Here is a 12,379-nt window from a genome sequence, read left to right on the forward strand (position 1 = left end):
ATAAATAAAATCTTTAAAAAAAAAAAAAAAAAAAAGATTCTCTCTCTTCTGTGGCGCCTGGGTGGCTCAGTAGGTTACACATCTGCCTTCAGCTCAGGTCATGATCCCAGGGTCCTGGGATTAAGCCCAAGCAGGGACGCTGCTTCTCCCTCTCCCTCTGCCTGCTGCTCTGCCTACTTGTGCTCTCTATCTCTCTGTTATATAAATAAATAAATAAATAAAATCTTTAAAAAAGAAAAAAAAGATTCTCTCTTCCTCTACTTCCCCCGTGCATCAGCTCTCTCTGACAAAAAAAAAAAAACAAAAAACAAAAAACAAAAAAAAAACTACCAAGATTACCCACCCACTCCTATATAAATTAGGGAGAAAATAAATAAAAGGTTTCAGGCTTGGTTTGAAAATAAATCATGATCAACTGACCTAAACTTTCCCTAAGGAAAACAACTTCTTCCACCACAAGAGAAGGAATTTTGATGCATTTGTTCAGTCTTCTGTGGCAAGTGTAACAAAGCAGTGGGTTGCGCGAACAATATGATTCTCTGGAAGTTCTGAAATAAGATTTCCATCTGCCTGAAATACATGACTTTTTCAAAAAGCTTTAAAAATGAACTAAACAGGGGCGCCTGGGTGGCTCAGTGGGTTAAAGCCTTTGCCTTCAACTCAGGTCGTGATCTCAGCGTCCTGGGATTGAGCACTGCATTGGGCTCCCTGCTCAGCAGGGAGCCTGCTTCCCCCTCTCTCTCTGCCTGCCTCTCTGCCTACTTGTGATCTCTCTGTCAAATAAATAAATAAAATCTTAAAAAAAAAAGAAAAGAACTAAACAGTTCCAAAGAATGCCCTTTTTATTCCTAAGGCTCTGTGCAGCCAATGTCTTGGTCAAATGACCTGGTGGAGTTTCAGACAAGGATCAACATTCCTTTTTTTTTTTTTTTTTTTTAAGATTATATTTGTTTATTTGACACAGAGAGAAATCACATGTAGGCAGCGAGGCAGGCAGAGGTGGGTGGGGAGCAGGCTCCCTGCTGAGCAGAGAGTCCAATGCGGTACTTGATCCCTGGACCCTAGGATCACGACCTGAGCCGAAGGCAGAGGCTTTAACCCACTGAGTCACCCAGGCACCCCAAGGATCAACATTCCTTACGCTGTTTTACAGTACCCCAAACATCTGGTTCTAAGATCTGATTGTACATCTCCCAGATACAGCATCAAAGATATAATTAGAAATATAAAAATGATGTGGAATCCTGATGAAAAATACCAGTCTCTAAGGTGGGCTCCCCTCTCGTGCATCTACTCTGATTTACTTTTAAGTTCAGGCTAAGTCCCTTGCAAAAAAAATGAATCTTGGTTTCAGACATCACCAATGGTGGGTTTTTCCTCTTTTCCCCATGAAACTTCTGCAACCCATAGTAACTAAGAGAACAGCTCTAGACTCAGCCTGCCAGGATTCAAATCTCAACTCCCCAGCTGGTCTAACCGTCCTCTCAAAATCTCGGCACCTGGAGGGCTCAGTTGGTTAAGCATCTGCCTTTAGGTCAGGTCACAATCCCCGGATCCTGGGAGGGAGTCCCACATCCCCGGCTCTTCAGGGAGCCTGCTTCTCCCTCTCCCTCTGACTGCTATTCCCCCTGCTTGTACTCACTCATGCTCTCTCTGTGTCAAATAAATAAATAAAATATTTAAAAATAAATAAAAATTTGTGGGGCGCCTGGGTGGCTCAGTGGGATAAAGCCTCTGCCTTTGGCTCAGGTCATGATCTCAGGGTCCTGGGATCAAGCCTCGAATCGGTCTCTCTGCTCAGCAGGGAGCCTGCTTCCCTTCGACCCCACTCTCTGCCTGCCTCTCTGCCTACCTGTGATCTCTGTCTGTCAAATAAATAAATACAATCTTTTAAAAAATTAAAAAAATTTTTTAACTTATTTTTAAAGATTTTTTAAAAATCTTATTTAAAAGTCTCATTTTCCAAAATGTAGATAATAAGGGTGCCTAATCAGAAAGTTATTGAGAATTATATTCGAGATAAGAGTACTACGACACTTGTTTCAGAGTGTGGCACATAATGTCCAATAATTACTGGATAACTTATTTTTAAATATTCACTATCATTCTTATTATACTTTTAAGTGTAAAACAAAGCTGAATTCATATAAGGTATGTTGCTGCCTCAGCCACTGGAACTTCAAAAGGAGAAACACTCTCTCTTTGGCAAAGAAAAGGAGATCACTAATATTTGTTGAGTGACCTCTGGTAAGCGAGGCCCTTCCTAAGTGCCCAGCATGCATAAGATCATTCAATCCTCCCACAACTCTATGAAGAAAAAATTGCTGTCCTCATTTTTAAGGATGAGAAAACCCAATTTGAAGAAAGTAAATTAACTTACCCAACACTACAACTTTGGTAAGTACGACAACAACCAGGAACTACTCAGATTCTGAGGTTCATGTATTCTTTTATATTTTTGACACTGGAGACTATAAAATTCACACCCAATGATACTAACACAGATTATGTGCCTTCACCAGAGAAAAAGCTGTATACAATCGCTCTTGGTGAGCTGGTAGAACCAGAGAAAAAAATAACAAAAATCTGTAAGAACCCGAAAACTGCCTTCCCTTCTACTCAGGTGATGCTAGTAGCTCTTAACTACCTAAAATGTGGAGCTAGCACTCAGGGTTTCAATCCTGGCTCTGTCATTTACATAGAATATAAATTTGGACAAGTTACTAAATCTTCCTAAGCTTCAGTTTCATCACAGTAAAGAATAAACGTTAACTGTCATTATTTCTTTCCCTTGCGTTACAGGAAGATGATCCAATTTCTGTTTTATATGCAAAAGCAATTTATTATAGCTGTAATTAATGTAATCCAGATTAGGTAATGAATTATTACCACCTTAAGTGGGTATAAAACTCTATCATCTTCAGAAGATTTTACCATATATCACTCCACTCAATCTTATGGATAGCCACCTTGTAAAGTAAGCGAGGCAGGTTTTCTTCTCAGTTCCCACAAATAAGGAAACCGAGCCTCAGCAAGTTTAAGTGCCTTGCCCAAGATCACAGCTTTTATAGGTTGAAGTGGGTCTAGAAATGAGGTCGTTTGTCTCCAGGCTCATGGGAAAGGAAAGAGATGGGGGAAATAGTGACCGCTTGTTAGGAGTCCAAGAGGGCCAGTAATAAAGGAAAACAAAAGATAGGGTGAAAATGGGGAGGACCTAGTTTGGGGTATTTTTACAGCTACCACAATGCTGTCCTAGCGTCCTTCCTAGGTAGGGCCATTTTGAGTCTTTACATGACCGTACGAACTATGACAGAGGAATTTAAGGTTACACACTGACTTTCATCCAAAAATTCGCAATTTAGTTATACTCCTAAAGCCAGAGGTATAGTGAGGTCTCAGAGACCGAGCCTGCTACTATTCTAAAGAACAGAGTCTAGGTTAGTATAGACAGTATCACCATTTATAGCATGCAGCCATCAACCAGACCTTGGTGCACATCAATCTAATTTATGGTATCAATTACCAAGGAGCTTGTCAGCCAGTCACCAGTCCCCCCACTGGTGGGACAGATGGGCTTGCAGAGAGTGTGGTGAAAGTCAGTAAGCGCCATGCAATGGACTCCGGGAGGAAAGCTCCCTCCTGTTTCCCCACTGCCTGCAGGGTGAACCTCGGAGTCCGCCAAAAGGGTGCCCCAGAACACTCCTTTCCCAGAGGAAGCAATATGTGCCTGTTCAGACAAGCATGGTAGGTAACATCTGAAATGGACGCTGGCTATCCAACCCTCTTGACCCGAGAGCTGAGCTTCTGAAATGCATTTTTTGGCTCGTGTGCACTGCCTGGGGCCGGCCATCTGCTGCCCAGAGCGGGTCTGAAGCTGAGCATGACCAGCCCACACTCCTGCAGGCGCTAGTCCATCAAAACCAGCAAGACCTTCACCCTAAAATAATTTCAACTTTCTCCACTTTGTTTTGAATTAAAATGGACAGAGAAGGGATCTTAGAGCAAATTAGCAGTCTGAGGATGCCAGCCTCAAATTTCAGCCTTGCAGTGCCAGTCCAAGGTATGGGTTAAGGGTCTCAGAAATGGGACCCAGAAGATGATTTCTGCCCTGAATATAAAATGAGAAGGTAACCCTGGGAGACGCATGGGGTTTTCTGACCCTGATACTTCATGTGTCTCTGCCTCTCCCTCCCTGTCCCCATGGCAGGGGAAAGAGGTGAGGCCGGGGCTGGGAGCCCTGGGAAGACTCCTTTGATCATCTTTCCTCTAGGCACCTGTGCATCGATGGCCTTAATAAGCAACTGACTGTCTAAAGAGAGCTTAAGGGACAGTTGGGTGGCTCCGTTGGTTAAGCCACTGCCTTCAGCTCAGGTCATGATCCCACAGTCCTCTGATCTCATCCTGCATCAGGCTCCCAGCTCCTTGGGGAGTCTGCTTCTCCCTCTGACCTTCTCCCTTCTCCTGCTCTCTCTCACTCTCTCTCAAATAAATAAAGTCTTTAAAAAAATAATAATAAAGAGAGCTTAAGGTTAGACCAGCGAGCGTCTTTAAAAGAACCGTATCTAATTACCAAGCTTAAATTATACCCACTCAGGTGCAATCTCTCAAGTAGGCTTGACTCTCCCAAAGCATGTTTTCATTTTATTATGTGCAAATCCTCACAACACCCCTTAAACATTGCTGTTCTGAGAAAGACAGATGATGGCAGGCAGGAGGGAAGGTTTGAGGGCTTTGGACAGCTCTCCAGAAGCTTTTTCAACCACTCCCTTCAGCTACTTGTCCTCATCAACACTCCTCTTTCATTCCTATTTGGCTTCTCCAAAACCTGACAACTGGCATTCCTACCAGTCTGACCCCTTGCACTCACCACCTGGCTGTAGGGTTGTTTCTGGGATGTAAATGCGATTTCTCTCCTCCGATTACAATCCATCAGTGGCTTCCCACATATTTCAAGATAAAGATCAAATGTATTAGCTCCAAGAACAAGATTCCCTGGACCTTGCCCTATTTCTCCAGCTTCCGCCAGGCACAGCCTTTGTTCCGACTATTGCTGGAATGTAGCTTCCTGTTCTGTGCCCTAACCCCTGCCTAGCACAACCACACCACCTTCACTATCCCAGACATTCTCCTAGACTCTCCAGACCCCTGCTTTGGCCAGCCTTACACCTTCCAATAACAAGTTGGGAGATCTAGGTCCATATCGTGCTTGTTTCCATCACAGCAGCAGAAAGAATGCAGGAAGCTGGCAGTTTTCAGGAACATTTCTTTAAAGTTGTTTTATTGGATATATATAAAACACTAGTTGAACACTAAAAAGCTGACATACTTAATCTGCTAAAGACTTCCTTAGTACCTGCACCTGTTCCTTGGGCACCTGGTGAACATGGCATTGTGGTTCGTTTCCACTTTCATCCAATTTTTTTTTTAAGATTTTATTTATTTATTTGACAGACACAGATTACAAGTTGGCAGAGAGGCAGGCAGAGAGAGGGGGGAGGGAGGAGCAGGTTCCCTGCTGAGCAGAGAGCCTGATGTGGGACTTGATCCCAGGACCCTGGGATCATGACTTGAGCCAAAGGCAGAAGTTTTAACCTACTGAGTCACCCAGGCACCCCTCATCCAATTTTCTTTACTGACATTTATCGGTGCTCATTTTCCTCACTCTTTTAAAAAAGACTTCATATTTTGCTTAGCATTTATTTTTACTAGAGTGCTTAGAGTTGCAGATTATCTGAGAAGGCCATCCTCTTCTACCAAGCACACATTTCAGGTGAGACTGATAAGTAAGGAGAGATAAAGGGATACTGGCAGTCACATGAGGCCAGGCTGGTAATTAAGGATGGGGAGCGGGGGAGAATTTGCAGCCTGAGACCTTCACATCTCTATTGTAGAACCGAAGGTGATGCCGTTCTTAACACTTAAATTCTGGACATGCTGAAGCATTCAAATTATGCAGTAATTATATAACTTCATTTAGTGGTGCTACTTAATGCAGAAACTAAATTAAAACATTTCAGACCAAAAAAAAAAAAAAAGCAAAACACAGAAAAAGACTGATATGCAACCCCAAATAGAAGCATTCAAAGGGAACAGATTTTTTTTAAATGGAGGTGAGGGCACAAAACTGTGAAGATTCTGTATCACACCAAGAACTTAGCCAGCTCCTGAAGGGCAAGATTTTCTCATCTTTCTCCTTCTAAGGTCTTCTTAGTAACTGTTCTTTCTCCAAGAAGAGTTTTTTGGCTACGACGTAACAATCTTCCTACCTGGCAAAAGCTCTGAATTGAAATCCCTCATCTGCTTTGACCACTTAAGTAATCATGAGTGAGGCACATGTTAGATAACACTAACACAGTGGGGCTAACTAACACTTCAGACTAAGGGCTGGACCAGGGGATCTCCTGGGGTTCCAAAATGAAGCTTTCTTATCCCACAAATACTGCCCAGGAGCAAAAACTCTCCACTGTAGAAAGACTGGTCCAGTAAAGAGACATTGATCAAGACCATTTGAGTCACTATAAACCAAGAGTCCTGTAAATATAAAATATTTCTACATAACAAGTTTAGCGTTACTTTATCTTCATTCTCCTTTTTTAGTAATTCCGCACTAACTTTTGAAAACTCAAATTTTATTCTCCAAGAAATAAACATCTTAAAAACACTGTAACTAAAGACAGACTCATATATGTACATATTTTTTAACGTTTAACAACGCCATGTTCAGAAACAGTATAATGTTCATGGGAAAATGCCAGTAATTGAATTAGGTATTGCATTCCCATGGAAATCAACACTTTACATTCCGCATTTAGAAAGCATTTAAACATGGGTTAGAAAAGTCTGCATCTGAGCAACACTTCACACATATGCAAATAACATTACTGTCTGTCCAAACTATGTTCTTGTTTATTTTCTATATTTAACCCTAGTTTTAATTTTTAAAAATGTACTGTTTGTAGGATAAACAGCTTTTTTTTTTTAATGAAGAATAAAAGATGAGCCATAATAAGAGTAACAGTTAAGGCTGTGTGTTTAATTCACTGTTACACATTGCCATCTAGCAGGAAGCCAGCAAAGGAAGAGTTACTACAGCAGTTTCAAAAATGGAGATGTTAATGAACCTCTGACGCAAGGACATTGCCTGTGGCTTGCAGGAGAGAAGAGAAAGTTCTGAAATAGAGGTGAGGGTGCTTCTAGATTGGTGGGTCTGCCACTTCGGTGTGCAAATACCTGGGTTGCTTATTCAATGTGGAGAGCCGGGACCCAACTGAAAGCCCTCCCTTTGAGAGACCACGGGATGGACCAGAAACAAGCCCTAGTTGTAGTGTGACATCACGAGCAAGCCCAAGATTGGTCACGAGCTTCTGGTGGTCCCCTGTTGAGGAAAGGCCAATGAGGTTCTTAAGACCAACTTGCCCCGGACCTAGCCAGAGCGTCTGCACTCCGCAAATGAAATTAACCAGCCAAGTCACCGCACGGGTTTTAGGGAGATGTGGCAGAGATTAGAGGGCTGTCTGTTGGGAGCTGTGATGTTAAGGAAAACAGTCATTTTGCGTGACATTTGCTACATATTCAAGAATCATTAAAAGATGCCCAGAAAATGAAAATCACATCGATGTTCTTTCTACATCTTACACAAAATGAGCTCTAATCGGGTGCAAGAATAACGAAGAAATGGACTGCGTATGGATAACGAAAGCCTGCCGTCCTCAGGGCTCCCCCCCCCCCCGTGGCATTTTCTCCACGAAATACGCGTCGCCCGCTATAGCTAGGAGGTCAGAATCGCTATCACTTCAGCACAGCATTCCAGCAACAAGTGATTCTCAGCGAGGATGTGGAGCAGAAGGATGCAATTCGCCATACACCAGGGCAGAGTGGTGTTCTGGAACTGGCCGGGCTGGGAAGATCGTGGCGGAGGGGAGGGACGTGCAATCCCCCAGTGGCCGGCGGCGGGGACCCGCGGGCCTTTCCCGGCTGCTGCGGGGCGCATCCCCCGCCTCCCACCAGTGCTTTTCCTGCCCCTGAGGGGTTTAAATCACAGGCGGTGTCTCTGGAAAGGGCTGCCCAAGGTTTCCGAAAACACACTTGGCTTCTTTTTCAGCGCACAACTTCGTCTTTCTCGGACACACACTCCCTTCTGGGCACAAAGAGGAGTCGTCCTGCGGCTGGGAGTCAGGCGGGCAGCTTCCCAGCTTCCGTGCGCCCTAGGAAGTCTCCTTTGGTTTCTTGCCCTGGAGACCCAGTCCCCACCACGTCACACTCCAGATAGAAAAGACCCAGAGCCTCCCACTCACCTCGTCCCGGGGCAGGAGGCTCGCAGGGCGGCCGACAGCCCCGCGGTTTTCCACTTTCAGTCTGCGCCCTGCCTGAGCTGGGGCGAAGACTCGGCAAGGAGATTCGGGAAAGGGCGGGATAACTCTCCGCGCGCCCAGGCCCAGCGATCCTTACTCCAGGTTTTCGCCGACGCCCAGTTTAGCATCCAGTCCGCGGGGGTTCCCGGGAGCTGCGGACCCTCCCCACCCTCGCGAGTCAACACGCTTCTTGAAAGTTCTTGGGAGGCTCCTGAAATTCTCCTAAGTAAGTCATGGGACACCGTCTGCGTCTCAGACTCTGCTAGGACTGAAACGAATTCAGTCACCTATTCAGGAAAACGGAGAACACAGTAAGCGGGGACCTCAGTACCTTTCATCAGGTACCCTGTTTAGTAGCTGGAGCAGGAAGACCATTTGCCAATGAAATAAAACTTAGTTCAAGCTCCTGAATTCCAAACTCGAAGAACCCAATTAGAATTATTTTGCTCTAGCCTGCAAAGCAGTGATACATGTAGGGAGGTAATTCAAGACCTTGGTAGGGCCAGGGCTAGGTTGAGGTAAGTGAGGCATCCAGGGCTCAAAATATGAGGAGACAGCAGCTAAGCCGTGTTACATGTGGGGCACACTCGCAGGAAGCGGAGTCATCGCTGCCGTAGGCCTACCGCACTGTAGTCCTGGCCTCTGGAGTTCCAGTGCCAAGAACCTCAATTAACTTCTCTGTAAAAACAGGTTGATAATAATGGTGTCAACTTCAAGGAACACCAAGCACAAAGGAAAAGATTGATAAATTGGTATCACTGAAAGTAGATTCTGTTCATCAACGACACTATTGATAGAAGGGAAAACAAGCCAGAGTAGAAAATATTTGCAATAGATTTAAGAAAGAATTCATATCCAAAGGATATAGCCAAGTATGCCTATAATGTGGTAAGAAAGAATCAAAAAAGTAACTTAATAAAAATCTCCTCTGGGAAGGAAGGGACCAAAGTCTTACACAGCACTTCATCAAAGAAGAATCTGGCCAGTAAGTATGTGAAAAGATGCTTAACTTCTTTAGTCATCAGAGAAATGCAGATTAACACAACAATCATATATTACTACATCCATCCACCACAGAATTCGTGTAGAAGCACAAAAGACCTGGAGTAGCCAAAGCAATCTTGAGAAGAACAAAACTGGAGGCATCACAATCCCAGATTTCAAGATATAAAAGCTACTGTAATCAAAACAGTATGGTATTAGCATAAAAATAGCCACATAGATCAATGGGACAGGAGAGGAAGCCTAGAAATAAACCCCTCTCCTACATGGCCAATTAATTTATGACAAAGGAGGCAAGAATATAACATGGGGCAAAAACAGTTGTATCAATATATGGTGTTGGGAAAACTGGACAGCTACATACAGAACAATGAAGATGGACCACTTTCTTACATCATACACAAAAAGAAACTCGAAATGCATTGAAGACCTAAATATGAGACCCAAAACCATAAAACTCCTGAAAGAAAACATAAGCAGCGATCTCTTGGACACTGCCCTTAGCAACACATTTTTGGAGATATCTCCCAAGGCAAGGGAAACAAAAGCAGAAAATAAACGACTGGGACTACATCAAAATAAAAAGCTTTGCATAGCACAGGAAATCATCAACAAAACGAAAAGGGAACCTAGTAAATGCAGATGTTTGCAAATGGTATGTCCAAAAAGGGGTTAATATCCAAAATATATAAAGAACGTATGCAACTCAACACCAAAAACCAAACAATCCAATTAAAAAACGGGCAGAGGACCTGAATAGACAATTTTCCAAAGGAGACATCCAGATGGCCAACATGAAAAAAATGTTGGGACACATGAAAAAATGTTCACCATCACTGATCGCTCGGGAAATAAAAATCAAAACTACAATGAGACATCACCCCATTACCAGTCAGAAAGACCAGAATCCAAAAGACAAGAAACCAAAGGGTTGGTTAGGTTGTGAAGAAAAAAGACTCCCCGTGCACTACTGGTGGTAATGCAAACTGGTGCAGCCACTATGGTAAACAGTGTGGAGGTTCCTCAAAAAATAAAAAAAAATAGTATTGCCCTATGACCCAGTAATTCCACTTCTTTGTATTTATCTGAAGAAGATGAAATATTAACTCCAAAAAAAAAGATATACAGTTGACTTTTGAACAATGTGAGAGTTAGGGGCACACCAACCCTCAACCGGTTACATAGTTGGCATATGTATCATCTACTGTATTCTTACTATAAACTAGGCTAGGGAAAAAAATGTTAAAAATCCTAAGAAAAAATATACATTTACAGTATCATACTTTATTTATTGAAAAAAAAAATTCACATATAAGTGGGTCCACACAATTCAAACCCATGTTGTTGAAGGGTTAATGGCATGCACCCACACATTCATTGCAGCATAATTTACAACACCCAAAGATATAGTAAGAACCTAAATGTCTACCAATTGATGAGTGGATAAGAAAAATGGAGTATTATTCAGTCATTAAAAATGGAATCTTGGGGCACCTGGATGGCTCAGTGAGTTAAGCCTTTGCCTTCAGCTCAGGTCATGATCTCAGGGTCCTGGGATCAAGTCCCACATCAGGCTGTCTGCTTGGCGGGGAGCCTGCTTCCCCTCTCTCTCTGCCTGTTTCTCTGCCTACTTGTGATCTCTCTCTCTGTGTCAAATAAATAAAAATCTTTAAAAAAATAAAAATTAAAAATAAAATAAAATAAAAAAATTATAAATAAAAATAAAACCAGAAAGACAACAGAGCTCATAGAAATAGAGAACAGAATGTTTGGGGAAGGGGGGAAATGGGTGAAGGCAGTCAAAAAGCACACTCTTCCAGTTACAAAAATGTCACAGTGGGGCACCTGAGTGGCTCAGTGGGTTAAGCATCTGGCTCTCGATTTCAGATCCCATCATAATCTCAGGGTCATAATATCAAGCCCTGGGCTCCGAACTCAGCGCTGAGTGGGCTTGAGATTCTCTCTCTCCCCCTCCCCCTCCATCCCCTTCTCTCTCTTGCATGCACATATATAAGTGCATTCTAAAATAAATTTTTAAAATATTTTTTAAAAGTCATAGATATCTAATGTGCAGATCGTGATTACAGTTAAAAAAAAGAAAGTATGTACTACATATTTGAAAGTTGCTAAGAGCAACGCCTGGGTGGCTCAGTCGGTTAAGTGTCTGCCTTCAGCTGACGTCATGATTCCAGGGTCCTGGGATTGAGTCCCACATCAGGCTCCTGGCTCAGCCTTGGTGCAGAGCCTACCTCTCCCTCTGCCCGCTGCTCCCTCTGCTTGTGTGGTCTCTGGCAAATAAGTAAGTAAATAAAAAAAAAAAAAAAAAAAAAAAAGTTGCTGGGGCGCCTGGGTGGCTCAGTGGGTTAAAGCCTCTGCTTTTGGCTCAGGGTCCTGGGATCAAGACCCACATCAGGTTCTCTGCTCGGCGGGGAGCCTGCTTCCTCCTCTCAATCTCTGCCTGCCTCTCTGCCTACTTGTGATCTGTCTCTGTCAAATATAAATAAATTTTTAAAATCTTAAAAAAGAAAAAAGAACATAGTCTTTAAAAATAAATAAATAAATAATCCAAAAAGTTGCTAAGAGAGTAATCTTATCATTAGAAAAAAAAAATTGCAATTATATAGTGACAGATGTTAACTGGACTCACTGAGGTGATCATCTCAGCATATACGTATATCGATCATTATTTTGTACTACTGAAACTAATATTTGTCATTAATAAATCAGTTTAAAAATCATTTACTGGATTCACCTGTTGGTGATGAGCAGAGAAGCAGTATTATTCTAAGTCTAACTGAAAAATACATCACCTCCCCTACTTAAAACAATTTGGGTAGTGTGGTGTGGTACATGTGGTGATTATTGTCGAGCTTTTGATTTCTTCCAGTTTATTATTTCTTAAGAAGCTTCATCTTTTTACTTACTTTTTAAGGAATCTCTATGCCCCAGGTAGGGCTGAACTCACTACCTGGAGATCAAGAGTCCCATGCTCTACTATTAAGCCACCCAAGCACCCCTCTTCCACA

This window comes from Mustela nigripes, chromosome 18, assembly GCF_022355385.1.
Source record: "Mustela nigripes isolate SB6536 chromosome 18, MUSNIG.SB6536, whole genome shotgun sequence".
Classification (NCBI taxonomy): domain Eukaryota; kingdom Metazoa; phylum Chordata; class Mammalia; order Carnivora; family Mustelidae; genus Mustela; species Mustela nigripes.